This window comes from Schistocerca serialis, chromosome 8 (genome assembly GCF_023864345.2).
Source record: "Schistocerca serialis cubense isolate TAMUIC-IGC-003099 chromosome 8, iqSchSeri2.2, whole genome shotgun sequence".
Classification (NCBI taxonomy): domain Eukaryota; kingdom Metazoa; phylum Arthropoda; class Insecta; order Orthoptera; family Acrididae; genus Schistocerca; species Schistocerca serialis.
The window spans coordinates 168,335,841-168,362,871 of NC_064645.1; the positions used below are offsets into that span (position 1 = coordinate 168,335,841).

Sequence of the window (27,031 nt, forward strand, 5' to 3'; positions counted from 1 at the left end):
GTCGGTTGAATCATGTATTTTATTGCATCAGGTAGATGGTCGTGTAAGTATACGCAGTCAGGGAGGCGACCGGATGCTCAAAGCATGCACCACGTCGGTGAAGAAGGGCAGTGATGTTTTATTGTGTTATGGGACTTGCATGGGACCCGTTGTAGTAATCGACCTACTTTCACTGCTGTGGACGACCTGCATTCCTTCGTGCTTAATATCAGTGATAGCATCTTTCTGGAAGTTAACTGTCGATGTCAAAAAAATGGTTCAAGTGACTCTAAGCATTATGGGTCTTAAAATCTGATGTCATCAGTCCCCTAGACCTAAAGACATCACACACATCCATGCCCGAGGCAGGATTCGAACCTGCGACCGTAGCAGAAGCGCGGTTCCGGACTGAAGCGCCTAGAACCACGCGGTTACATCGGCCGACTGTCGATGTCACAAGGGTCGAATCGTACTGCAGTGGTTTGAGGACTGTGGTAGTAAACATGACGGGTGAGCCATCAGAATCGCCCTTGGAACACATTTAGGACGCAGTCAAGCACCCACTCCGCGCCCACATACCATCGACCCGTAATTTAGAGAAATCGCGTGATTTTTCCGTAGACTTCTGGCGCCACAGGCCTCTGAAAATCTACCAATAACTTGTCGAATCCACGTGACGCACAATCTTTCGTACAGCGTTCCAAGCAAGTGGTCGTAATGTTTTGGCTCGTCATTCATTATTTTCAACTACCCGAAATTGTTAAAACCTCATAAACTGGTTCTATAAATTCATTTTTATTATATACAATTTCCGGTTGGAATTTTTTGTTTATACATCATTCTAGTGTTTCAGCATAGTTAAGTTTGAGGCCAGTTGTCAAACAGTGACAATTAGGCCGATCAAATATGTTCCATAACACTGATTAATTATTCGTTTTCCTACATTTAGAATACTAAAACTTCCTCTGGGCTGTTGGGAGCAGTTTTAGTGATATCAAATTTCTTGCCTAAATCCTCTTTAAATCTGAATCTCTCACTGTCTGGTGGAACTATAGTAAAAGCTTTGGCAAAGAAGTATGTATTCCTATAATCTCAAGGACTGTCTACCGATTTCAGTTAACCTGTATAGAATACTTTCTCAAACTATAAGAATTTCGGAGAATATGCCAATTTGACTGCCCCATAACATTGTTCACGACTTGCAAATTGTCCATTTGGCTACGTTCACCATCGGCCCATAATTTAGGGAAATTGCGTGGCTACGTTCACTGCTAGAGACAGCTCGTTCCATTTCCTAAGCTTCTGGTTCTAAGTTTTGAGACTTTTTTTATGTTACAGAAAAGACGCTGGTGGGTCAATAGCGTTCTGTGCCTTTTTTGTGAGTCAGAATAATTGCATTGGCCTTGCTTTGAGAAGTTGTATTTCAGAGCGAACTTTCTGAAAATTAGTTATCAAGTTCCATATGTGCTACTTTTCCTCCACTACGAATCATGTTATGAAACAACGTCATCTCTTTGAGCCTTTCGTTTCTTCACGCTACCAACGCGTTTATACATCGCATCTGACATTACTTCCAGAATATCATTGCCTTCACAGTTTTATGTTTCTAACTATAAATCCTGTGTAACTTCCTGGAAGATGTGTGTGCCGGACCGAGACTCGAACTCTGGACTTTTGCCTTTCGCGGGCAAGTGCCCTTGCAGGAGAGGTTCTGTAAAGTTTGGAAGGTAGGAGACGAGGTACTGGCAGAAGTGAAACTGTGAGGACAGGGAGTGAGTAGTGCTTGGGTAGCTCAGATGGTAGAGCACTTGCCCGCGAAAGGCAAAGTTCCTGAGTTCGCGTCTCGGTCCGGTACATAGGTTTAATCTGTCAGGAAGTTTCATATCAGGACACACTCCACTGCAGAGTGGGAATTCTCGTTCTATAAATCCTGTATCTATGTGTTGTAACAGTGGCTTCTTCATTGACGAAGTGTAGTTTACTCCTGACATACTTTTTTGTTTAGTTTTCTTGATACTTTTATTGCTCTCAACTGTTTTCTTAGAATTATGGCCTTCCGTTTAACAGCTGTTCTTTCCTGTACAGTTCTTGTCGTGTGCGCAACTATCCGTGTTAAATAATTGCCCCTTTCGTCTATGCCACTTCGACAAATGGAAACACAAGAAAATACACGCCTGTCTTCGATCAACCGGCTTCAGTTCATTGGTTGTGTACGTAAGTTGTATACCGACGAAGAGGAGATCAGTGACGGGTTTAAAAATTTTGCTCCCCTAGGCACACCATATTATATGCGCCCCAGCCTCCAAAAATGCATGTTCTAAATAATAACTATTACCCGATCACTTCACAATTGCCGTTTTGGCTGGAAGCGCTGTGAGCAGTTTCCGTAATCTGCTATTCGTTGTTCTGAAGGACGCGTCAGCGGTATAGTCGCGCTCAATCAAAATGTAATATGGTTCCTGAACTGTACTTGGTGTACGGCAGCGGATAAAACAAACTTAAAACTGCATTGTGTTAACACAGTCTTTTGTCGGAAGCCAACAGAAACGAACACAAGGAAAATAGCTTTCCTTTCACGGCCTAAAACTTCAGCAGAGTGTGCAGGAACAATGGACTTTTGTTATACATTCACTTCTAGTATGTTGTTCTACACGAAACCGTTGGAAATGAAAATAAAAAAGTTGTGTTACGATCTAAAAATTGAAGCGAACGTGTCATACATTAGAAATTAATACGTACTTTTACAGATATTCGTTCAAAATTAAAATTAAACTCTCGTTTTACGATCCAATAACTTGAATGTGCAGCAGATATAAAAACCACGTTCGGTATTAAAACGTGAATCTATAGGAAAGCGTAAGAAATTAAAATGAAATAGAGATTTCGGTGCACCAACTAATAACTAAATACAGACGAACAAACACAGAACTGGATTTGCTATTACATAATTTTACAGACTAGTGTGGAAAAATCAAATTTCTTTTATAATCTGATAGTTAAAGTGTAAAGCATTAGGTTCTGTGTAGCTAGATGCTGCATAATAAGTGCACACGATACCTTTAATCCATGTAAGGGCTGAACAGTTTTGTACTGCAGCTACTGCTATCAGCATAGCTTTTTCTAACGGTATTAGCAAAGCTTTTACGTATTTATCTACAAGACTGAACTACGTTATTTATTAACACCTTTTCATCTGAGCGTACTCTCCGATAACGTATATTTCGGCGATAACTATAAATTTCAGCAGACACCAAGAATATCCATCAGTTGTAACATACTACAGTATCAGTACGACTTGACTGTACAACACCGAGCGGCCTGGGTCATTCGGGTATTGTTTAGTAATGTCGGGCGCCTTCGGTCAAGTGTGCACTTCAACGAGGTTTAGTTCCGCGTTCTGCCAACGGCAATTGTAAAATAAACCGGTAATACGTAGTTTGAAAATCTAATGAATGTGATCTAAGTTATAATAAAAATCACTTTATAATCTTTAAAACTAATATGAATAAATAAACAAACTCAAAAACTCGTTGATCATAACTTCATAGCTCAGACGGTTATCAGTTAAGAGGTCGGCTTCGATGTGAAGAATGGACAAGGCATTCAATCTCTCCTCAGATGATGTAGAACGCAGGTACGATTTCAGTCTTTTAAGAGCCGAAAACGAACGTTCTGCTGACCAATTTGTAAGTGCCATACTTTGAAATATTCTAAGAGCAATGTCAAAATTCGGAAACACAGACTGTAATCTATCTTTTCGTAAAAAATTACTCATTTCGACTGGTATACCACTAATCTCACAAGATTTCAAAAGTCCCGCGAAATGCACACATTCACTAGGGAAGGAATGCTCTAAATCAGTGTCATATGAAGCTTAGACTTTTGCTGTACGTTCAGCAATATCGACAGATGAACTGTTCTTACGGTTACTGGAAACTGTGAAAGAGTTCATCAGTGTTCTGTAGCTTTCCTTCCTCCTTACTAGTTCAGCGTACAAGTTGCTGAGTACCGGGAGAAATGTATCGACACTAAATTTTTCCCTTCCAGTCAGAAAATCTTCAGATTCCGCTTCTTCATCATCATGAAGTTTGCGTTTTCGTCACCTTTTATAGGTATATTCATATTCTATATCAGTCACAATCTCCATGGATTTATTTTCATAATAGTCGAACATGCCACGAATAGATGCAATAAATCCCGCAAATGATTCATATAATTCAATAAATTTCAGATTTACACCATTAAATCTGTGGAGTAGTTCCTTCCAAACTGTCATCATGAATACTGTTTCTAGTCTGCTGACTTAATTCAATAAAGCAGAAGCGTCATTCCGCACAAGTACTTTTTCAAAGGTATTATTGGCAATATGTGTGAGGTCATTGATAACGCCTTTCCAGTTTTCATATAGACTTACACACGCTTCCTCTCTCGCTGACCAACGTGTCTTTGATAAACATTTTACCGTTTTGCTTCCTGGTTTCATGAAAGAAAGAAGCTTATCCCAGCGCTGTGCAGAATCAGAGAAAAAATTATAAAGGTTTTGCACTACACAGAAAAATGAACGTGATTCCCAACAACAGCTTGCAGCACTAGTGCCAACTAAATTCAAAGAATGTGCTGCACAAGGTACAAAATGCGGTTTCGGATTTTGTTCTTTAATGAGTGCCTGCAAATCAGTGTAGGTCCCTGACATATTGCTTGTTCCTGACATATTGCGGGCCTCTACAGTCAGTAATATCAATGGATTTTGTAAAAAGGACTTTTAGTATGGCCTTATCTAAGTTTCCTGACTTGTGTCCCGGGTTTGGTAAAAACAGAAGGAAGCATTAAACAGGTTCACCATTCTCGTTCACATATCTTAATATGAAAGATAATTGATCAATATGTGAAATGTCCACAGTAGAATCTACTGTTATTGAGATATTTGGCTTTTTTTATTTCACTTATGGTAATTCTTTTTATTCGTTCAGAAAGAAGCTCTATTATTTCTTCAGTTTGTTGAAGAAAGATAACTTGTATGTCCCTGCCCTGGATTTCCATATCGTGCAATGTGCCGTGCGAGAAAAGGATCAAACTTGTCTATAAGTTCAAGAGACATCATAAATTGACTATTATGTAATGAATGGGATCTTTCATTGTGTCCACGTAGGGAAGCCCACGACTTGTTAGCTTCTTCACTAGTGCAAACATCCTTTTCAACACATTGCGCCAGTACATTTTTTCTGTCTCATCATGACTCGGAATGGTTACCTATTGCTCCAAGTTATTTATTTCTTGTTAAGAGTGATAACTCAGAATTTTTGTGCTCAAGTGAATTCTCATGATGAGATAAAATATTAGAAATATTTTTCCAATCTGCAATACCATTAGTAGCAACCGCGGCCTTACCTCCGAAGAATTTACATGGTGCACAAAAGCACCGGTGCTACAAGAGTATTCTAGAAAATTGCACAAAGTTGATTAACCATTTAAAAGTTTACGGTAAAATACATTTTTGTTTAAATATTTGGTTTTATCGCCTATTGATATTCCTGAACTAGAAAAATCACCGTTACAATTTTGATTAATGCCACGTTGTAAGAGAATATCAATTGTTGATTCATTGACACACCATTCTGCAGGATCATCACTAACGAGGTTATTTCTTTTTGTAATGCCTGACTCGACACTTAGTTTTTCATGATTCTCGAAATCAGGAAAATTTGCTTGTCTTCATTTTTAACTTGTAACTAAGTAAATAAATAAACTAAGTAAATAAACAAAAAAAATTTTAAACTGTTGTGAATTGTATTTCACACATTATTAGATATTATGCTTATGTTCTTTTCGTATAAACATGTGTTTTAAAATGTAAGACATTCACAGTAATAACATATTTTATTTAAATGGGTGTCATTACATCAAAGCTCAGATTTTGAAGACCACAGAGCTTTCACATTAATTACAGTAATGGAGGGTTGATCCTTGCCCGTAATTTCTACAAGAAATTTAATTAGAGTCGGGTTTTACATACTGAGGCCCACACGTGTTACAGTGTTTAAGAAACTGTTGGTTAGTTTATCAAAGCTTTTCAGGGGTTCCCGGTATTTTCACAGGGAAAATATGGTAGGGTTAAGTAGAAGCCGACAACATTCTCGGAATAACATTTCAAACACGGTATTGTAGACTGCCGTCCTGACAGCTTACTTCAAAATATTTTGAACAGTCATGAAGATGATACCAGACAGAAAACCAGTGTTAAATTTCCATTCAATCAGCGAGTAAACTATGTATATTTCCAAGCTTGTATTTTCGAAATTCGTTCTTAAGACTTATTTAAACTTGGAAGTTGTTTAACAGTATTAAAAATTTTTGTGCTTTGTAAGCGCAGTTATTTTAAAACGTAAAAGGTTAAAATGAGTACAGAGCAAAAAATGCCGCCACCCCTAAAATACCGCCCCTAGGCCCGAGCCTAGTGGGCCTACATGTAAATCCGCCACTGGAGGAGATATAAATGCTACTGATATATGGACATTGTCAGCAGAGCAGTAACTGCGATGTTTTTTCTTTACAGGATTTAGTTTCGTGGCACTTGTAAACGATGTATTTGTACAGTAATGAGAGTCCTTGATTAAAAACTGCACCATCAATATGATTTATTTTATGGTTGAAGATAAGCGTAATGCTACTTGGTCGAGAGAGAGAGGGAGAGAGAGAGAGAGAGAGAGAGAGAGAGAGAGAGAGAGAGAACTCTGTAGAGAGAGATTCACTGACAAGATCCACCTTCCCCGCGGATGTTTTCTCGCCTTGTAGTGACGCGTTAGCAGACGGGAAGTTTCAATCCAACGCAAGGCAGTCGTTGTGGAAATCCCAAACACGAAGTAACTTCGCCAAAGTTACTGTACACATTTCTGTTGCAATAATGCAATTTCTGGTATACTAACTGACGTTCTCTAGCGATGAGCAGCACTTCTATGCGATATTTCTTGTTGCACATGCCTCTGTCGTTTCATGAAGCTCAGGTAGGAAATTGTGCTATACATAACTTTTAAAATGGCGTCTGTAACTGAGGTGAGTTCCAAGCAGAGAGCTATCATGGAGTTTCTTTTGAAGGAGACCCACAATATCGCAGTTATTCAGAGGCTTTCGCAGAATGTTTACGAAGACCTTGCAGTGAACAAAAGCGTGATGAGTCGTTGGACGCGGCGTCTGTCATTACAGTAACGAGGTCGCGGAAACTTGTCCGATACCCCGCATGCCAGTCGGCCTACACAGTTGTGATCCTTGGAATGTAGGAACGTGCGGACACTCTCATTCGAAGTGACTGACGGATCACAAATGGTTCAAATGGCTGCTGAGGTCATCAGTCCCCTAGAACTTAGAACTACTTAAACCTAACCAACCTAAGGACATCACACACATCCATGCCCGAGGCAAACGGATCACAATCCGACACCTCGCTGCTCAGCTGGACGTCTGTTGGTAGTGCTGACACACTTGTCGACCAGTTGGAGATACTCAAGGGTATGTGCCCGCTGCATGCCTCACTGCGTAGCAGAAGACCATAAAGAGCTTCCATATATTTGACCCAAGGGAAGCAATACGTGCCAACGTCGACCAGTAGGATACAATGCAGGCATGTCGTAAGGCTGTCGCATTGAAAAGAGGTTGTGTTGAGAAATAGGGTTTTCTAGCAGAAAGAGTTTGGAATAATAAGGGATACTGGAATCCTGAATAAATCTGACCTGTTTTCAGAAAAAAAAAGTGTAGCATTGTTTACTGAAGATCCCTAATAATTCCGCATACAGAAAATATGAACACTGGTGTATAAATAAAACCGGCACATCGACTTCACCTTATCAGTGTCACGAACGTAGCGAAACGATGTCGCCTGTACTTCAAAAATTCTGTATGCTACAAGCAGTTTAATTGAATTTTGTCTTATTTTATCATTTGCATTTACATTGTGTTATATATCATGAGGGGGACACCTTCGATAAGTCAAATGATACTTCAGAACGTGAACCACAATATGTTACATTAAGCCGATTGCGTAAACGACACAGAAAACCACAGTTTAGTTACCGTTGGGCAGTACTTATGACACAATATTGTACGCTACATAGAAAAATATACATCATAGACGTTGTCATACTTGACTACTGTTAGAATACGAGTATGTGACTTTTGGTATGCATATACGGCTATCGTGCCACATACACGCTATCTTTTACAAAGAAAAATAGCAGTTCATTATTAAAGATTAGATTAGATTAGTACTTGTTCCATAGATCATGAATACGACACTTTGTAAGGATGTGGAAAGTGTCAGGTTAATAAAAGGTGTCTATACAAGATAATACATTACACAAAATATTACATGACACTTAATATTTTTAATTTTTTGTGGGGGTTGGGGAAACTACCCACTTACTATATCGAAAACTTCATCTAATTAGTAGAAGGAGTTGCCATTAATAAATTCTTTTAATTTCCTTTTAAATGCTATATGGCTATCTGTCAGACTTTTGATGCTATTAGGTAAGTGACCAAAGACTTTTGTGGCAGCATAATTTACCCCCTTTTGAGCCAAAGTTAGATTTAACCTTGAGTAGTGAAGATAATCTTTTCTCCCAGTGTTGTAGCCCTGTACACTGCTATAACTTTTGAATTCGTTCGGGTTATTAATAATAAATGTCATAACTGAATATATATATATATATATTGTCTACGGGATGATATGGGATGAGCTCCAGCAATTATTTTGATTACACGCTTTTGTGAAATGAACACTCTTTTACTCAATGATGAGTTACCCCAGAATATGATGCCACACGGAAGCAGAGAATGAAAATAGGCGTGGTAAGCTAATTTACTCAGATGTATATCGCCAAAATCTGCAATGACCCTAATAGCATAAGTAGCTGAACCCAAACGTTTTAGCAGATCGTCAGTGTGTTTTTTCCAGTTCAACCACTCATCAATGCATACACCTAGAAATTTTGAATATTCTAACTTAGCTACCGATTTCTGATCGAAGTCTATATTTATTAATGGTGTCATTCCATTTACTGTGTGGAACTGAATATACTGTGTTTTGTCAAAGTTTAATGAGAGCCGATTTGCAGAGAACCACTTAATGATTTTCTGAAGAACGTCATTTACAATTTCACCAGTTAATTCTTGTCTGTTGGGTGTGATAGCTATACTTGTATCATCAGCAAACAGTACCAGATTTGCATCTTCGTGAATATTGAATGGCAAGTCATTAATATATATTAAGAACAGTAGAGGACCCAAGGCCGAACCTTGCGGCAACCCATTCTTGATTGTTCCCCAGTTTGAGAAATCACCAGTAAGCCGCGCGGAGTAGTAGCGCGGTTTGAGGCTCCCTTTCAAAGACTACCTGGCCCCTCCCTCGGGCATGGGTGTGTGTGTTGTACTTAGCGTAAGTTAGTTTAAGTAGTGTGTAAGTCTAGGGACTGATGACCTCAGCAGTTTGGTCCCTTAGGAATTCACACACATTTGAACATTTTCTTAAAGTAAATAGATTTAACATGCAGTATTGCTTAAATTATTAACAGTTAGAATCTGCCGTTAAATCATAAGCAATGTTTGCATAATTAATTCTGGTCTTCGTATCTCAGTGGCCAATGACCTTGCTACAGTGCTAACACCGGTTCCCGTCAGATCACCGAAGTTAAGCGCTGTCAGACTTGGCTAGCATTTGGATGGGTCACCGTATGGGTCTGCCGAATGCTGTTGGCAAGCGGGGTGCACTCAGCCCTAGAGGCCAGTTGAGGAGCGGCACCGCTCACGAAAACTGGCAATGGGAGAGCGGTGTTCTGACTACTTGCCCCTGCGTATCCGCATCCAGTGACGCCTAATGTCTGAGGATGACACGGCTGCCGGTCGGTACCGTTGGCTCTTCAAGGCTTTTTCAGTTGGCGTTTCTTTGTTTTAAAGTGCCCAAGTAGCGAGGTCAGTTACAAATTATAACATCACTACATTAAGACAATTCATAATAATCTACTGAATGTGCAGATAAGAGAAAGTAGTAGCATTATTTGGATTTTAAGTAAATTGTACGTCATTTTCGCTAGCTAGTACTTCTGTTTATTACTCACGCAAAGAGGTACAAAAATTATCAGCGCACTGAGGTGCTTACTTTGCATTTCCGGGTGGTCAATTAGCCTGTAGTAATAAATGCATTAGAAATATGTAGTTTTGCAATGGTGGCACGATAAGCCAAGGGAAGGGGTGTGGGAAGCACCTACAAATAGTTGCACACTGGGGAGGAGGGATTTTTGCAGCCATCAGTTTTTGGCGGTAGGTCTGGCCGTTTCGCGAAGTGACCTCAGGTTCAGAAACGCTGTGATGGTTTGTCATCGACGAGTTTGGAAGTGGTGTATGTGAGTGATCCACCCTGGTCACGGGCTGTCGCACTTAGCGGTGGTTTCTGAAAACAACTTCCTAATAAGTAGACCAATTTTCAGAAGAGCAGCCGGACACACTATTGGTGTGGGGGTTCCAAGTAATCTACCTGGGGTAACCAGTCTCATTACTTTTAGTACATATCAGGGGACTCGTATTTGGATTACTGAATGCAGAGTGCTATTTTCAGTAGACTTCCTGCTGTTCACAGGTTCGCAACTTACATAATTACAAGAAAGAACTCATTCTGATCAGTGCCCTGCATATAGTAAAACAACATTTGCTTGGTGCTTTTTTTATGTTACCTCTGGACCAAAAGTTATTTCTGGAGAGTCAAGATAAGTAGGACAACCTGTATAACGGTTTTTTTGCTACGTGAGAGTAAAAATCTTTTTTCTTCAAACCCGTTTGTATTTTAACAAACTCAGACTTGCTTCTGGAGGAGTAAACTATAATAAATTGCTTTTAGGTGGAAGGTTTAAGATACGAGGCTAATTAGGACATTTTCCAGGCGACAGCTAAGTCACCAGGGAAAGTTCGGTGCCTTGATGTTGTCTCGAGTTTGTAAATCTCGCTAATTGGGTTCTTATGAATTTATTATCGTTCTCTCAGAGATAGTGAAAAACCAGCTATGAATCGGAGACGAAACATTAAAAGGCCAAACTTGTTTTCAAATGAAACCAATATAATTCCTGAAGCAGCCGTGCTAGTGAGATATTAACAACACATTATCGCCAGTCGCAAATGCAGTGACTCAGTATCCGACGCTTCATCCATTTGTAATTTAGTTCATTACAGTAATATTCAGGATACAGTTATCTGTCGCCGATGATATTTTTATGCAATACGTGTGCTTTCATGAATCTTTGCTGGGACATTAATACTGCCAGCAATAAAGAAAACTTTTTCTGTATGGGGTACACAAAGCAGTGCAATGCAGCCAATGCCTCCCCTGTGAATTTTCTGAGAAATTTAGGGCACATGAAATGCACGTTACCGACTATTGTCATATATTTTGGTATCGGAAACGGTATTACGTTGAACCCACGTATACTCAGTACTCACACAGAAGACACGGTAGAGAACAGATATGACATTTATTTGTGACGAAACGAAAGTCAGCAGCGTTCGGTGTGCTGGTAACATAGCAGTGATCACCGAAAGGGAACAAGAAATGAGTCGGATGCTCGATGAAACAGGACGCTCACCAGCTGAAGTCTGTAACAAAAATAGAGAAGCAAGTCAAAACTAAAATAATCGTGGACGTAGGAAATGGGCGTGGTGGCAAATTTTGTTACGATGCTCTTGAAGAGGTAGATGAGTTTTGCTGTCCCAGAAATAGTGCGGATAACAATACTACTACTACTACTCCGTCCAAACATGTTATGGAAGAGCCAACGGAACCGACTGGCCGCCGTGTTATCCTCACAGCCCAGGGGCGTCGCTGAATGCCGATATGGAGGGGCATGTGGTCAGCACACCGCTCTTCGGGCCGATGTCAGTTTTCGTGACCGGAGCCGCTACTTCTCAGTCAATTAGCTCCTCAATTTGCCTCAGAAGGTCTGAGTTCACCCCGCTTGCCAACAGCGCTAGGCAGACCGGACGGTCACCCATCCAAGTGCTAGCCCAGCCTGACAGCGCTTAAATTCGGTGATCTGGCGGGGACCGGTGTTACCACTGCGGCAAGGCAGTTGGCGTGGATAACAGTACCAACACGTTTTTTGTTTACTGATACGCTATGCAGCGCAGCATTCGCTACGCGGTCTGGGTAACGCATTATGTGGAAATACAAATTACAGAAAAAAACTGCTGCATTGTAAAGGAAGTCGATAAAAACATATCATACTGATGATCTAAATGTATTACACAAGCTGAAGATGAGTGAAAGCCAGAAAGCGACATTCCATAAAAATAAGTGTCTGGTCGCTATATTTATTCAAGCATGATTACATTGAACGGAAGAGAGTAGTTTGCCTGTTATTGAAAAGATGCAAGAAAATAAACGCAGAGATCAGCCTCCTGTATATGTGTATACTTGTATAAGGTAAATCGCCGATTACGTAATTACGTAGGATGGTAGGATGGAGAATTCTCGTTGAAATGAAGGTGCTAAACAGCAATCGATGCGACTGAAGAACTGGAACCTTAAAGTTTATAACTGGAACAACACAGCGTGTAATTTCAGATTCTCCTGCAAATACCTTTTCATTGTGGATTCTATTTTATATTTCTTCGAGACGCAGTTCACGAGAGCTGCGCATGTAACATCCACTGATGCCATCAAAATTCGCTGCCAAGTAAAACCGAACTGTGTGCCCAGTGGTAAGATTCAGTGTGACTTCTACCCTGCCTGACGTGAAATTCAAAGGAGTAATTAATTCTCTATTTCAGGATGAGGGCCGTACAGTTTACACACACACACACACACACAAACACACGCCTTCTTTTTCTCTTTTCAATCGCCAATCATCTGACTGCTACGATGCGGACCGCTACGGATTTCTCTCCTCAGCCACCCTCATTACGTCCTCAATGTTTTCTTGAATGTATTACGATTTGTCTTCCCCTACGCTTTTATCCTCTACGGCACCCACTGGTAGCATGGAAGTTATTCCCTGAAGTCTTAACTGGTGTCTAGTCATCCCGTTCCCTACTCTTGTCGGTCTCATCTATATGTTCGCCTCCTCACAGATTCGACGGAGAGGTTCCTCATTCCTTACTTTATCAGTCCACCTAATTTTCAATATTCTTGTGTAGCGCCGCATCTCGAATGCTTTGACGCTATTCTGTCCTGGTATTCTCAAAGTCCATGAGTCACTACCACACAATGCTGTACTCCAAACGTACACTCTCAAATATTTCTTCCTCAAACTAAGGCCTATGTCTGATAATGGAAGATTCCATTTAGCCGGGACTTCTCTATTTTCCTGTGCACGTCTGCTTTTTATGTCATCCTTTCATCGTCCGTCATGAGTTACTTTGCTTAACTTCGTCAACTTCCTCAACACTAATTTTGGTATTAAGCCTCTCGCTATTCTCATTTTTGCTACTTCTTTACTTTCGGCTTTCTTCGCTTTACTCTCAAGCCATATTGTATTCTCTACTCATTAGACTCTTCATTCTATTAAACAGATTCCTTAATGCTTCTTCACCTTCACTGATGACAACAATGCCATCAGCGAAACTTGTCATTATATCCTTTCACCCTAAATTTTAATCTCACTCTTGGACCTGTCCTTTATTTCTGTCATTGTCTCTTCCATATATACAGACTGGGTTTTTTTATCTCGAGACAACGAAATATTTCAAGAACTACTCATCGGATTAAGAAGCAGAAAAATACCTGTTTAGTAATTTTTAAAATGCTATCCAGTGATACCCATCCCCAGGGCATGGGGCGGGGGAGAACTTCGAAATCTTAAGTAGGAACACGACATTTTTTATTGTACAATCGGTTTCTACGGAAAAATTACGTAATTTTTCTATGTAATACTTTTCGCGTTGCGAGATAGATAGTGCTGTTACCGAAAAATAACACGATTAAATTCCAAAGCGATATTACCTCAAGAAAAGTGCTTTGGATAAAAAGCATAGAAACAGATGTGTCTGGCAAACTATTAAGCGTTTTGCAGTTTTCGTCGTGTAGCTATTTTAAGACATTCATTGATCCATTCATTCATTATTTCATTTAAGCTCATGGTGTGCATGTCGTCCTTCATTTCTTAAATACGTTCCCTTATAACCTGAGTGCGTTATTAGTTAGAATGTAGACTATTTCGATAGACTAGAAAACTAAGATTGTATACATTTATGGAAAAAGTGGCAGGAATGCCGTTAAAGCTATACCACTTTATGCTCAGTGTAGTCCAAAGACGGTGCTACCTCGCGTTTCTTTTGACGGGTAATTCGACCAGTTCAGCCCCAAAAAGTAATCGTCGAAAAACTGTTGCTGGCGACAGTAAATAAATTGCTACAGTAGCTGCAATGAATCATAACCTCCACGTTAGCACTCGGCAATTAAATCCCTGACAAAATAATGACATTTGCTCCCCTCTGTGACTGACACTCAGTATCTAGTGGCACAAAATCTCGACCCTCTACAGTACCCACAAACTGTTTTCCAAATTAAACTCGTATACCAGCCTCTGACTAAACACAACATACCCTGGTTTGAATTGTAACTGGTCTGAATACAGCTTGTCTTTATATTAAATGCGCAACTGAACTATGCGATTGCAGTTTTTCTCGGCGTATTCCACTGATGATTTCTTCTCGGGTTATCAGCCGAGTGGTGGGTATGAAACTCATTGAAACGCTGCGACAAGACGACCCCACCACTCGGCTGATAACCCGAGAAGAATGCATCAACAAAATTTCCACTTACCTCGATTCTTGAGAAAACTCTTACAGAGATTTCTCGAAAGTGCAACGGCAAACAGCAAGCAGGGAGCGGCTAAGCTAGATTTCTGCATGTAAATAATATTTCCAAACAGTATTCATACCACATGGTGCAATGTGTTAATGCGTAATGATAAACCTTCAAATTTTGGGATGGAAGGAGTAACTATTCCTATGAAATGATATTCCAAGACAAAGATTTTAGAATAAAGTAGACAGAGTAAAACTTAACGTGAACTTCACACATTACAGTGGGTTGAAAACGGCGTAATAAGTTGATATGCTAATGCACGACTCAGTGAAATGGGGTGGTCTTTAAGCTCTGAGCAAGTGAAGAAAGCTATCTAGCTGACAATCACTCCGGCAAACTAGCTGCGCAGTGCTGTAGTCTTACCTCAAACTTTTTTTTCACAAACAAAAGTTGTTGAAAATTTATGTTCCTGTCGCCTTTCAGTATAGACATCATATTCATCCCTGCTGTCCTTTACAGTGAATCTTTCTTCGTCTAACAGATGCCATCACAAGTCAACACAGCAATACTAAATACCTGCCACACTTCAACTAAGAATGTATCACACTGCCAGAGGCACAGACTGTGCCACAACAGTCCAAAGATTGATGATGATGATAATGATTGGTTTGTGGGGCGCTCAACTGTGCGGTCATGAGCTCCCGTACAAAGTCCCAATTTTTACGCAGTCCAATTTCTTTTCACAATCCAATCTAGTCACTGTTACAAATGATGATGATGATGATGAAATGATGACAACACAAACACCCAGTCCCCGGGCAGAGAAAATTCCCAACCTGGCTGGGAATCGAACCCGGGACTCTGTGATCCAGAAGCAGCACCGCTAGACCCTAGACCACGAGCTGCGGACAAGACCAAAGATTGTTTCACAGTAACGTAACTCGCTCTCCCTCACGTGCATGTCGATGACTTACGAAAACCAAAATGACATGCCCACCTTACACCCTTAATTTGAGAAAAAAATACCGGAGCGTGTACGTGTGTTCTTTTGCCCCTCATGCCTTGCAGAGAAACAGACCAGTACACCCAAATATCAACTGAAATCTCATTTTAAAATTTTGTATCTGAAAATGAGAATAAATTCTCGGATCGCAAGGTGCTATGGATGAAAAAAGGTACCTGGTGTAATGTTTTATTATTCAAATCATGAATCACACAGATGCAGGCTTTCTGAAATTATCGATTACTATATATAAGCTAACTGAATAATGTATAATTGTCTTTTACATTATTAAGTCAACTTTTCCAGGTTACGTGCAAACATATGAGTACCATACGTTACGTAAAGGCGATATAAGGTAGTGCCTTTGTTAAGAGAAAATGGTGTCAGACTGGGGATGACGGAGGCTCATACTCTGTGCAGCTATCTTTTAGTTTTCCATTGTTTTACTGCATCATTTCGGCTAAATGGCGTCATCGTTCATTCTGCAAGGCCACGGCTGACGACCTGCCCTATCGTAATCTAACCCTTGCTTTTTCGTATATCCCTGTACATGACATGTTTTCATAGTATTACACTGACGGACCCAATACCATTGCAAATTAGAATTTCTGATACTGATTACTGATGCAGATACTGAGATGTTTGGATATCATCTTCAATACAGTACTCTCTCCTGTCGGTGACTGCGTTATAAACTGACCATCCAGGCTTACGTAACACCTTGAGTTAGCTTACTTTCCACGGACTTTTTCTGTTTTCAGTACCGCTACACCATGTTTATCCTTCCTTCTCCGAACGTCCTTTCTGTTTTATTTCCCTGCATTTGCCGTATTGTAAATCGAAGATCTCGATTCTAAGAGAGTTTCTATCTACGAGAGTTGCCCAGAAATTAATGCACCGCATTTTTTTTTTCTCAGCCGAAAGCAATTCCACGAATGCGAAACGCTACGTATGTATTATTTGAAGTCTCCTGAGCGAGCGCGCCATGTTTCCGTCACTTCCGACACATAGCGTAGCTGCAGGACAGTTTCAAAATGGCGTCTGTAGGTGATGTACGTCACAACCAACGTACCGTCACTGAATTTCTCACTGCAGAGAAAGAAACTGTGGGGAATATTCGCAAACCGTTGAGCAAAGTCTAAGGAGCATCTGCTGTCGACACAAGTACAGTTAGTCGCTGGGCAAGGAGGGTGACGTCATCAGAAGGCGGTTCGGCGGAGCTCCACGATATGCAGCGGTCGGGGAGACCATCCACACATGACCTAGCCCCCTCGGATGTCACTCGTGAAAGACATTTTGAGGACGATGAGGAGGTGATTCACACAGGGAAGCACTGGCTCCGTCACCAGGACAATTATTGGTACCAAAAATGGTTCAAATGGCTCTGAGCAATATGGTACTTAACTTCTGAGGTCATCAGTGCCCTAGAACTTAGAACTACTTAAACCTAACTAAGCTAAGGACATCACACATATTCATGCCCGAGGTAGGATTCGAAGCTGCGACCGTAGCGGTCGCGCGGTTCCAGACTGTAGCGCCTAGAACCACTCGTCCACTCCGGCCGGCAGTATTGGTACCGACAGGGCATACGCGTCCTTCTTTCGCGCTGGAGGAAGGCCACAGAACGGGACGGAGATTACGTGGAAAAAATTGGGTGTGTAGAGAAAACAGTTCCTTCCTATGTGTAATTCTCATTATGTTCAGTAAAGGATTGCTGAAGGAACAAAATGTGGTGCATTACTTTCTGGGCAACCCTCGTATTACTTCTTTGATGTATCGCTCGATTGTGTGATCCCTGCTGTCGTTGATTTCGATTTCAATACATATTCACTGTTTCTCATTTTTGTGATGTAACTGTTATTGTTCTAATGATCCATCTTTAAAGTACCTCCAGTCCATTCAACATGTTGCCTTCATCCCAATAATTCTCCCTCTGCTCTCCGTGTTACCGTTTGCTGTGTTCTGTCCATTTCCTTCATGTTTAATGTGTCTTCCTTCCTGCCTTAGTGGTGTTCTACGCTGTGAGTTAGTTCGAAGAGAGATTCTGTTGCTCATGCACGGTCCAGTCACAAAGTGACCACCGCCTGTATTGGGCGTCGGTATGAAATAACGAGAGGAGGAGAGTAGCAGCACTAACATTGGAGGGTGCTTAAAGCGTGTAGGGGTGATAGGGGCACAGTGCAATCGTCCTCGTAATGCAGAAACGGAGCGATTTATCTGACGTCCGAAAAAGCATGATTATTGACTTTCGATCCAAGGGTGGAAGCATCTACGAAACGTCAAGTTTGTAAACTGTTCACCTGTCGGTGTGGTTAAAGTAAACCGTGCATGGCAAAACGGCGACACCCAAAAACCGTCTACGAGACAACCGTGGTGCACGATGGGCCACACATGACAATACTCAACGACGGCTGTGGCGATGTGCATGTGCCAACATACATCCAGCTGTTGAGCAACTGACCGCCCAGATGAACCAAGGGGCTACCAACAGAGACTCCTCAACGACCCTTCAGCGAACGTTAGGCCTCTACAGCAGGCCCCTGGTCCACGCACCCATGCTGAGTGCTGTTTATAGGCGGCGAAGACTGCAATTTGCACGCCAGTAAGGCTACTGGACGTCCACCGACTGCTGGCAGTGGCCTTTTCTGATTAACCACATTTATGCTCCACCCGACAGATGGTCGTTAGTATGTACGGCTTGAAAAGTCTGAAAGCAAACACCCAGTAATAATCTCTGGAACGTTGTGATCTGTGGAATATTTTCGTGGCACCTCCTGTGTGACATCGTCATTCTGGAAGGCACAATGAAGTATGCATCTATCCTTGGCCAACATGTCCTCAGCATGATTGCATCTACCAGCAGTACGAAGCAAATTTGACATACAGTTCGCAGTGTACGTGCGTGGCTCGAACAGCATAAGCATGGGTTTACAGTACTTTCCTGGACACCAGACTACTGAATTTAAACCTAAACGAGAATCTGTTGGTGATGAGGTTCTTCGCGCCTTGGATTCCCAACCGAGAAACCTAGTCCAGCTGGCCACGACACTCGCGTCAGCATGGCTCGAAATCCCTGTCGGTACCTTCCAGAAACTCATTGAATCGTAGCGGTTTACGATGTAAAAGGTGGTTATTCAGGATTCTGACAAATAGTCAGCTTATTATGACCAGACACTGTAATTCGTTGATATTTCTTCCTCATTTGTTCCATATTTGTGCAAACTTCTGTTTTCAGAAATATGCAGCAATATTTTGTTTCGATGGCCTGACTTTTTCTATCGGTGGAATTTGCCACAAAGTAAGTATCTTAACTTAAAGGTTATTTCGGGTGTATTATGTACAGGGTTATTACAAATGACTGAAGCGATTTCACAGCTCTACAATAACTTTTTTATTTGAGATATTTTCACAATCCTTTGCACACACATACAAAAACTCAAAAAGTTTTTTTAGGCATTCACAAATGTTCGATATGTGCCCCTTTAGTGATTCGGCAGACATCAAGCCGATAATCAAGTTCCTCCCACACTCGGCGCAGCATGTCCCCATCAATGAGTTCGAAAGTATCGTTGATGCGAGCTCGCAGTTCTGGCACGTTTCTTGGTAGAGGAGGTTTAAACACTGAATCTTTCACATAACCCCACAGAAAGAAATCGCATGGGGTTAAGTCGGGAGAGCATGGAGGCCATGACACCAATTGCTGATCATGATCTCCACCACGACCGATCCATCGGTTTTCCAATCTCCTGTTTAAGAAATGCCGAACATCATGATGGAAGTGCGGTGGAGCACCATCCTGTTGAAAGATGAAGTCGGCGCTGTCGGTCTCCAGTTGTGGCATGAGCCAATTTTCCAGCATGTCCAGATACACGTGCCCTGTAACGTTTTTTTCGCAGAAGAAAAAGGGGCCGTAAACTTTGAACCGTGAGATTGCACAAAACATGTTAAGTTTTGGTGAATAGCGAATTTGCTGCACGAATGCGTGAGGATTCTCTACCGCCCAGATTCGCACATTGTGTCTGTTCACTTCACCATTAAGAAAAAATGTTGCTTCATCACTGAAAACAAGTTTCGCACTGAACGCATCATCTTCCATGAGCTGTTGCAACCGCGCCGAAAATTCAAAGCGTTTGACTTTGTCATCGGGTGTCAGGGCTTGTAGCAATTGTAAACGGTAAGGCTTCTGCTTTAGCCTTTTCCGTAAGATTTTCCAAACCGTCGGCTGTGGTACGTTTAGCTCCCTGCTTGCATTATTCGTCGACTTCCGCGGGCTACGCGTGAAACTTGCCCGCACGCGTTCAACCGTTTCTTCGCTCACTGCAGGCCGACCCGTTGATTTCCCCTTACAGAGGCATCCAGAAGCTTTAAACTGCGCATACCATCGCCGAATGGAGTTAGCAGTTGGTGGATCTGTGTTGAACTTCGTCCTGAAGTGTCGTTGCACTGTTATGACTGACTGATGTGAGTGCATTTCAAGCACGGCATACGCTTTCTCGGCTCCTGACGCCATTTTGTCTCACTGCGCTCTCGAGCGCTCTGGCGGCAGAAACCTGAAGTGCGGCTTCAGCCGAACAAAACTTTATGAGTTTTTCTACGTATCTGTAGTGTGTCGTGACCATATGTCAATGAATGGAGCTACAGTGAATTTATGAAATCGCTTCAATCATTTGTAATAGCCCTGTATATTTTGGTACATGTTGTTCCGGTGTAGCGACAAGCACGGGCACGAAGATGAAGAACGATACGGCAGAGAGGACTGCGAGACGTCAGCCAGCAGCACGCTGGTTCGGACGGCAACACGACAGGAGCAGCCTCTACTCGAAGAGAATAAAAGCGACTCGCCGCCTACCCTTGGCGCACTAGAAACCCCGTACTAGAAGAGAGGGCTAGAAGAGCCGTGACTTGTGAACAGTATCATTTACTTGCATGCAAGTTGTATACCGTGAACGACATTATTTGCATGTCGCCAGTTGCTTGCGACCAGTCTTTGTAAAGACGCCAAGTATTGTCAATCTACTTTATTGTAATGAAAACTATTGATGTGATTTGCTTGAATTGTTGTTTAGCTATCCGAGAGAGCAGCATTCTAGGCACCCTATATTACACGAGTGGGCAGAATACCACACATGTCTTCAATGCTTCTCATATTTCAACCCGTTTTTCTTTTGCAGCCACGCGGGATTAGCCGAGCGGTCTAGGGCGCTGCAGTCATGGACTGTACGGATGATCCCGGCGGAGGTTCGAGTCCTCCCCCGGGCATGGGTTTGTATGTTTGTCCTTACGATAATTTAGGTTAAGTAGTGTGTAAGCTTAGGGAGTGATGACCTTAGCAGTTAAGTCCCATAAGATTTCACACACATTTGAACATTTTTTTGATTTGCAAAATTTTACTTCTCTAATGAGTCGTCATTGTTGTGTTCTTGTCCACAGCAGTTCAGTGTTAAGTATTCATCCTCATGCAAGCATTCTAATGCAGTGTTTTTGTTCTTTATTATTACATCTACGAAGGGTGTTCCCTGAATAATGCAGCACATCATCTTTTCTGAAAACAGGTTTCTTTTATGAAGGATTCAAACACACACACAATGTTATTCCCCACTCTGTTGGCTACAAAACCCGGTTTCTCAATGCAGTGGTCTTCTGCCACCATACTGAGAAGGCCTATATGGCTGTATGGTACCGCTCTATTTATCGACATGGAGCCAAAGTTTGGCCATATCAGCCTAACCTCACCATTATCCACGATTGCCCACACACCGCTTCCCGTGGAATGCTTCTTTCTTAGGGCCAAACTGAGGCTCTGTATGGTCTCTTCTTAGACTGGAAGGAACGTGGTGTGCACGCACCTTTGAGTACGCCTACTGCTGGAGGAGTCTGGCAGCACTATCAAGAGAGACGTCCAGTTGTGCAGCAACATATTTGATTCTGATCTGTCGATCACCTTGAATGACAGTCTCTGGTAATCTATCAAGGAAAGTGAGGAAGCAGCCGGACTTGATGTACCTGAATAACGCTAAAACCAACAGGTGTATTGGATTCCAACACTGATTATCCGACACATGCAACCAGTTTAGATGCCAAAAAGCCATCCACATTATTCGTTGTTCATACTGGAGTACATGCTTATTAATGTTTCCGTTTTAAAACTCCGTTGGTCTCTATCATTGCGACTGTGGATGGCAGCTTACGCTTGAGGCCTCAATATGACGCTCTTTGGCGTTGAAACTGGAAGCACATGTTGAAAAAACAACTTTGGACTCCAATACGACTATTGCTTTTAACTATCGTTATTCAAGCACTTAGAATGAGAGTGTCCGCACGTTCAAACATTGCAGAAGTCATAGCTGTGTGCGGCCTATCGGCACGTGGGCGATTGTAGACACTTGCGCGACCTTGCTGCGAAGATGACAGACGTCTCGCCCACGACTCACTGTAATTTTGCTCACTACGATATCTCCGTAGACATTCCACCAGCACATATGAATATCTGCGATGCCCTGATTTTCCGCCAAAAGACACTCACTGACAGCACTCTGCTTAGAACACACCTCCATAAGTAATGACATTTTGAAGGCTACGTGGAGCGCCGCCACCTATCGGAAATTCATGAAACTATAAGGGCTGAAGCGGAAATATTCCACGATTATTATTATTATTATTATTATTATTATTCTCTTGTCAGGAACATTCATAAAATAGAATATATTCAATCATTGACAGATCAACACAGTTTATATAATCTTTGACTACATTCTGTCCACTTCCAGTGCATTTTCCGTTTCCCGGTAAAGGTCATCTGCTGTGCATGTGGCTGGACAAAGTCGACACCGGTGCATGTGTTGAACAGTCTGTTCTTCCCCGAAGTCACATTGGGTTTTGTTTTCTTCAGTGTATCCTCGTTTTTTCGGGTTAGCCCGTGATCTGCCCACTCCTTACCTCGGCCTAATCAAGGACTTTCAGACTGGCCATTTCTCATCATGACCAAGAGGTAAAGACCTCCATAGCTGCAGCCTGGCTTCTTCATGAAAGGAGCCCCCCGAAAACAGAGATTGAGAAAAGCAAACGGGCGTGTCCTGGGCGTCAAGAAATGTCAGCTGATCATGTCACACCAGAAACGTCCACATATTCCACCATGTCCCACAATAAATATTGCAATTTTTGAAGCGAAAAAGGTCGAGAAAAAAATATTCTGGATTACTTACTGAACTCCCTTCACATATCTAGAGACCTACTCCACAAGCACCCATACGGTGTACGACGAACAGTACCTAGAACCACTCCTAGTCATTGCCTTTCCTGTTCCACTCACAAACGGACAATTTTTGTATTATTTTCTTCCTTTTTTTTAACTATGTTGAAGTTCACTATAATACACTACTGACCACTAAAATTGCTACACCAAGAAGAAATGCAGATGATACACGGGTATTCATTGGACAAATATATTATACTAGAACTGACATATGTTTAAATTTTCACGCAATTTGGGTGCATAGATCCTGAGAAATCAGCACCCAGAACAACCACCTCTGGCCGTAATAACGGCCTTGATACGCCTGGAGACTGAGTCAAACAGAGCTTGGATGGCGTGTACAGGTACAGCTGCCATGCAGCTTCTAAACGGTACTACGGCTCATCAAGAGACTGACGTATTGTCACGAGCCAGTTGCTCGGCCACCATTGACCAGACGTTTTCAATTGGTGAGAGATCTAGAGAATGTGCTGGCCACGGCAGCAGGCGAACATTTTCTGTGTCCAGAAAGGCCCGTGGAGGACCAGGAACATGCGGTCGTGCATTATCCTGCTAAAATGTAGGGTTTCGCAGGGATCGAATGAAGGGTAGAGTGACGGATCGTAACACATCTGAAATATAACGTCCACTGTTTAAAGTGCCGTCAATGCGAACAAGAGGTGACCGTGACGTGTAACCAATGGCACCCCATATCATGACGCCGGATGATACGCCAGTATGGCGACGAATAAACGCTTCCAATGTGCGTTCACCGAGATGTTGCCAAATACGGATGCGACCATCATGATGCTGTAAAAAGAACCTGGATTCATCCGAAAAAATGATGTTTTGCCATTCGTGCACCCAGGTTCGTCGTCGAGTACACCATCGCAGGCGCTCCTGTCTGTGATGCAGCGTCAAGGGTAACCGCAACCACGGTCTCCGACCTGATAGTCCATGCTGCTGCAAACGTCATCGAACTGTTCGTGCAGATGGTTATTGTCTTGCAAACGTCCCCATTTGTTGACTCGGGGATCGAGACGTGGCTGCACGATGCGTTACAGCCATGCGGATAAAATGCCCGTCATCTCGCCTGCTAGTGATACGAGGCCGTTGGGATCCAGCACGGGGTTCCGTATTACCCTCCTGAACCCACCGATTGCACATTCTGCTAACAGTCATAGGATCTCGACCAACGCGAGCAGCAATGTCGCGATACGACAAACCGCAATCGCGATAGGCTACAATCCGGCCTTTATCACAGTGGGAAACGTGATGGTACGCATTTCTCCTCCTTGCACGAGGCATCACAACAACGTTTCAGCGGGCAACGCCGGTCAACAGCTGTTTGTGTATGAGGAATCGGTTGGAAACTTTCCTCGTGTCAGCACGTTGCAGGTGTCGTCACCGGCGCCAACCTTGTGTGAATGCTCTGAAAAGCTAATCGTTTGCATATCACAGCATCTTCTTCCTGTCGGTTAAATTTCGTGTCTGTAGCACGTCATCTTCGTGGTGTAGCAATTTTAATGGCCAGTAGTGTACATACTCGACAAGCAACCATACGTTGTACGACGAACAGTACCTAGTACCACTCCTAGTTATTGCCTTTCCTATTCCACTCATAAACGAACTATTTCTGTGTTTTTCCTTTTTTTTATAATATGTTGAAGTTCAGTATAGGAGCAGCGTTCGTAAACGCAGAGCTACATCGAATACTGCGTTATATGAGAGACCAACTTCGACCAGCAGCTGTGTCCCGTACAGGAGAGAAACACCCTAACGGGCGCCGGCAGCTGCGCCTGACAGACACGCACGGTGGATACGCGGCTGTAAGGTGATCCCGAAGTAGCTGCGGCCGCGGCGGGGCGCCGGCGGCGGCGAGCCTGCTGGCTGGTCCGCCGCCGCGCCTGCAGCCGTCCGGAACAGAAATAACGCGACCACCCCCTGCCCGTGACGGGCGCCGGGAATAACCGCAACCCAGCCACAGCTCAGACGGACAGCGGCGCGACGCGGCTGCCCGTGACATAGCGGGAGTGACGCACTAGCTGCGCATGTCTAGTGACGTACTTGCTCACTCTGCTACTGTTGACATGGGCGCCATTGATTACTGACCCCAGCTAAGTTGCAGACCACACACAAGCATGGGACACGTTAGGAACAAGTGTCCAGGCGCTAATGACCGTAGCAGTTTTGCGCCCTAAAACCATAACAATAACAAGTGTCCAGCTCTAGCTGGACATAAACTGCTTTTTATAGCTGTGTCCAGTCAAATACACTACTGGCCATTAAAATTGCTACACCACGAAGATGACGTGCTACAGACAGGAAGAAGATGCTGTGATACGCAAATCATTAGCTTTTCAGAGCATTCACACAAAGTTGGCGCCGGTGCCGACACCTACAACGTGGTGACATGAGGAAAGTTTCCAACGGTTTTCTCATACACAAACAGCTGTTGACCGGCGTTGCCTGCTGAAACGTTGTTGTGATGCCTCGTGTAAGGAGGAGAAATGCGTACCATCACGTTTCCGAGTTTGATAAAGGTGGGATTGCAGCCTGTCACGATTGCGGTTTATCGTACGGCGACATTGCTGCTCGCGTTGGTTGAGATCCAATGACTGTTAGCAGAATATGGAATCGGTGGGTTCAGGAGGGTAATACGGAACGCCGTGCTGGATCCCAACGACCTGGTATCACTAGCAGTCGAGATGACAGGCATCTTATCCGCATGGCTGTAACGGATTGTGCAGCCACGTCTCGATCCCTGAGTCAACAGATGGGGACGTTTGCAAGACAACAACCATCTGCACGAACAGTTCGATGACGTTTGCACCAGCATGGACTATCAGCTCGGAGACCGTGGCTGCGGTTACCCTTGACGCTGCATCACAGACAGGGGCGCCTGCGATGGTGTACTCGACGACGAATCTTGGTGCACGAACGGCAAAACGTCATTTTTTCGGATGAATCCAGGTTCTGCTTACAGCATCATGATGGTCGCATCCGTGTTTGGCGACATGCGGTGAATGCACATTGGAAGCGTGTATTCGTCATCGCCATACTGGCGTATCACCCTGCGCGATGGTATGGGGTGCCATTGGTTACACGTCTCGGTCACCTCTTGTTCGCATTGACGCCACTTTGAACAGTGGACGCTACATTTCAGATGTGTTACGACCCGTGGCTCTACCCTTCATTCGATCCCTGCGAAACCCTGCATTTCAGCAGGATAATGCACGACCGCATGTTGCAGGTCCTGTACGGGCCTTTCTGGATACAGAAAATCTTCGACTGATGCCCTGGCCAGCACATTCTCCAGATCTCTCACCAACTGAAAACGTCTGGTCAATGGTGACCGAGCAACTGGCTCGGTATCAAAACGCCAGTCACTACTCTTGAGGAACTGTGGTATCGTGTTGAAGCTGCATGGGTAGCTCTACCTGTACACGTCATCCAAGCTCTGTTTGACTCAATGCCCAGGCGTATCAACGCCGTTATTACGGCCAGAGGTGGTTGTTCTGGGTACTGATTTCATAGGATCTATGCATCCAACTTGCCTGAGAATGTAATCACATGTCAGTTCTAGTATAATATATTTGTCCAATGAATACCCCTTTATCATCTGCATTTCTTCTTGGTGTAGTAATTTTAGTGGTCAGTAGTGGATATACAAGCCTGTGATAAGCTTTTTAGTGATGAAGTACGGAACTCAAAATTGGTGCCCTTTCGACGCTAATGACGTAAGCGCGCGAATTAAGTATGAGGAATAAGAATATACACCACATAAGCGAATTTAGAAGATTGAGCACTTAGTCTTGTTACCCTCGTCGCCAGTTTTTGTAAAGGCCTCGTCGCTTCTGTTCTGGAAGCAGTTCCCACTGTTGTTACAGTAGGCTTAGTTTGTGAGTTGGCGGAAGAGCTTCTTGTGCAGTACACTGCTAAGACAATTTCTCCCTGCCGCTATTACACAGCTGTGCCGCAGGGTCAGGTAACAGCATACTAGAATGAAGGTTCTACAAGACTCTAACAAATTTGT

The 27,031-nt window shown here is 42.9% G+C and overlaps 1 protein-coding gene and 1 pseudogene across 1 annotated transcript in view; one reads left to right on the forward strand and one right to left on the reverse strand.

Annotated features, from left to right (window-relative positions):
- The window catches only part of LOC126416651 (somatostatin receptor type 4-like), a 366,521-nt gene that overhangs the window by 309,382 nt on the left and 30,108 nt on the right, over positions 1–27,031 (reverse strand). The gene's annotated exons all lie outside the window — the stretch shown is intronic.
- LOC126417908 (5S ribosomal RNA) lies at positions 9,608–9,726 on the forward strand (annotated as a pseudogene).